The sequence below is a fragment of the Poecilia latipinna genome, unplaced genomic scaffold (assembly GCF_001443285.1).
Source record: "Poecilia latipinna isolate Pla-1442-1.1 unplaced genomic scaffold, P_latipinna-1.0 Scaffold786, whole genome shotgun sequence".
NCBI lineage: Eukaryota > Metazoa > Chordata > Actinopteri > Cyprinodontiformes > Poeciliidae > Poecilia > Poecilia latipinna.
In genome coordinates this window covers 437,358-440,815 of record NW_015113402.1, presented here as the reverse complement: position 1 = coordinate 440,815, position 3,458 = coordinate 437,358, and the positions used below count along the sequence as shown (strand labels likewise).

Here is a 3,458-nt window from a genome sequence, read left to right as displayed (position 1 = left end):
AGGCGTGGCGGCGGCGCGCGGGCGCGGCGGGGTACGTGGTGCGCGGGGCGGCCGCGGTGGAAATGTGGGAGGAAAGCGGAAAGCTGACGGCTACAGCCAGCCAGATTCCAAGCGCCGCCAGACCAATAGTCAGAACTGGGGCTCCCAACCCATTGCTCAGCAGCCGCTCCATGGCGGGGACCATGCTGGTAACTATTCCGGGTACAAATCTGACAACCAGGAATTTTATCAGGATTCTTTTGGGCAGCAGTGGAAGTGAAACCAGTGAAACCAGTAGCGCTCTAAAACAAACCGCTGCTGGTTACAGACTCGATCTGATTGGTTGCCTGCAGGTTTTCCTCCAAATTGGTGACATCTGGCAAGATCTGTGTACATATTTTAAAATCAGCTTGGACTCCAAACATAACCCCACCCCCACCTGTTTCTGGCGAACTGCTCTTCTTCTTCCCTTTGTTTTGACCACTTTTAAAGGCCGTTTTTTAGAGGCAGATTTGTGCTGCAGCTCAAGCTTTCTGTATGTTTTTACACTCTGGTTTCCATGTTTTGAGTAGCTAACAGCAACAAAGCGTTTGTCTCCTAAACATGTATTTAAAGCGCTGAAATGACGATTTGTATTGCGTGTGTTGTTCCTGAGAAGAACCAGAGGACCCAGCAGTCCTGTTCGGCTTGTATTCTCTGCTGTTTGTCTGCTTTAATAAACATACACACACTCGTGTACAAAAACTACTTCAAATTGTGTTAAATTCATGTTTGGGCAAATTCTCTCTTCAAATTTCCTTCAAATTTAAGGCTCCTTGTGGAAGAAATGGACTGAAGGTTTGCCAGGGTTGGCCCCGTGCTCCAGCGTCACCTTGCATGCCATCAGATCCCAGATCACCTACTCCTGTATGTGTAGTGACATACTCCATCCTTATCAGTTCCTCTCATGTCCAAAAACATAAATGTCTCACAAATTGGTGTCCTAAATTCACTGGACGCAGCATCAACAGCTGAGGGGGGGGGAGTCGAAGCACAATTTGATTTTAGTCTGAGCGAAGCTTTTCTTGTCCCAGAAGGATCTTCCTCGCTGTTTCCCTGCTGGATTTTAACCGCAGTGGTGGGACCGCTAACCGGCAAGCTAGCTGCGCTAAGCACATTAGCCACGCCGCATTCAGTGGACGCTAACGCCGAACACTGCAGCCGCGAGCATCAAGTTCATTTAGACGTTTTCTGTAATGCGCTTTGACTTTGTTTGCTTTTTATTAAACTTCATTATAAGTATTTGTTGACTAACTTCGTAATGATCCAAGAATAAAATTGGAATTTACGTCAAAGTAATAAAAAGATTGTAATAATGCAATAATAATGTAATATTACCAAAATAAATTCGTGGTGATGTAATATTACAACTAATATCCTTGTAATGTAGCAAGAATTTGTAATAATATAAGAAAGTCGCAATATTACGAGAAAAAATTAAGAAAATAAATGTTATTTCTGAGAATTAAACGAATAAAGTCACCATTCGCAAAAAATCTTAATATAAAAAAGTCAAGACGTGAATAAAGTCGTAGAATACAAGAAATTCGTAATAATACTTAAGTAAAGTCGAAGCTAAGTTTGCTACATGATTTCAAAGTTCACTAAAACGCTAAGGTAATAGTTAGCACCGCTATTAGCGCATTAGCGGAAGCGTGCCCACCACTGCTAACCCTGCATGTGCTGCTGCTTCTTTGCATGACTCACCTGAGCGTCAATCTATCCAGTCTAGCTCTATGGCTGCTCACCTGTCCGCTCCCTGCTGTCTTAGCGTCTCCTGCTAGCGCGTCCTGCTAGCGCGTCCTGCTAGCGTGTCGTGGGCATTAACACATGCATGCGCTGTCAGGCTGTGAATGCTCCCTGCTGCAGCAGATGATGAGTGTAGATGTGCAGCGTCTCGTTTCCGTCTCTAATTCTTCCTTTTGTTACCCGACTAGCAGGAAAAAGGGCCGGAGGTCGCCGCTGACGAGTCGCTGTGAGGCCGGGCCGGGCGGCGCCCCCTGCTGGAGGGAATGGTAAGGTCAGCTGACTCAGAGGAACCTCTGGCGCTGGACGGGATCCTTCTGGACCAAGCTTTGCCGCTGGCTTGGAGTGAACTCTGGTTTTGTTTTGAAGACGGACTCGATGATCTGGGATCAGCGCCGAGCCGTTCCAGCCGACCGCTAACTACCTCAGAGGACCAGAGTCCAGACCGGACGGCGCCGGAGGTTCGCCCCGGCCCAGGCCGTCCTCAGGCCTCCGGTTCTGGCCCAGAGGAGGGGACCCAACGGACCCCGGCGTGAGTCCATCAGGCGCCAAGCAGAAGTTAGTCAAACATGTTTATCAGAACCGCCTCGAATGGACCCAGACCTCCATCAGAGCAGCACAAAACTCAAACTTTTAACAAATTTGGCGACTAGAAGTCCTGGTTTCTCCCAGGACATAAATAACCCGACTGGTTTCATTTACACCAGGAAACATTCTGAATAAAACTAGAAAACGTTGGAGCTAACATTTTCAAAGTTAGCTAAAGCTAAAAGCTAGCCCTGCTATTAGCATCATGTACTTATTCAACGTGCTTAAAAAGCAAATTATCTGACGTCGTCATATTTTTCACGTAAATGTAAAATAAATTTATCAAGTGGATCATTTTTAAATCCGTTTCCTCAGATCAGAAACTGATCAAATTTTAACGGATTTTAACAAAAATCACTGCAAAGCTCCATTTTCTGATTTTTATTTCTCACCCTGAATGCCTCGTTAGCCCAGCTCTAGAACCGGACCGGCGGTCAGAACCGGGTTCTGGTTCCTAATGATCCGGCTCCACTCTGCCGGGTCGCTGGTTCCCCAGCTGAGGATGGGGTTGCCATGGCAACAGATGGAGCTGCAGCCTGAAGGTCGTCGGGTTCATTCGGTTCTGTTCCGGAGCGGTCACATGACCCGACCCACACTCCCTCTGCAGACCCGGTTCCGGTCCAGAGCCAGAACCGTTTGGGTCAGAAAGCTGGCCTGGCTTCCTTTGGTGGCTCAGAGGTGAAAGGCATTGTGGGAGATGTAGTCGAGCACAGGATGGTGTTGCTGCTTTTCTGCCATTAAACAGAATCTGGACCGAGGTTCTGGTCGGATTCTGATGAGCTGCTTTCAGAGAGTTATCTGAAAACTCTGTGTGTGTGTGTGTGTTTCTGCGTGTGTGTGTGTTTCTGCAGATTAAATGTTTTCTACTGTACATGATAAACTTATTTTTCTAATAAACTTGTTAACTGTCAGTTTGGTGTTTCTGTATTTTTTGCTTTAATTATTTTAACATTTTAAAAAATTTATCTGAATCTGAAGGAAAATTTTAAATATTAATTTCAAAAACTAAAGAAAAAATTACTGAGGAACTAAAAACCATCAGAAAGACGATCAGAACCAAACGGGTCCAGAACCGTCCAGAAGGTTCTGCTCCTAGCAGTTCTGGT

General features: G+C 46.1%; 1 long non-coding RNA gene across 1 annotated transcript; it reads left to right on the top strand.

Annotated features, from left to right (window-relative positions):
• The first annotated feature begins 6 nt into the window (after positions 1-6).
• Positions 7-3,147, top strand: LOC106956084 (uncharacterized). The gene is made up of 2 exons (XR_001426716.1): positions 7-2,033; positions 2,134-3,147. It is a non-coding gene; the product is annotated as an uncharacterized LOC106956084 (long non-coding RNA).
• Positions 3,148-3,458: the final 311 nt, after the last annotated feature.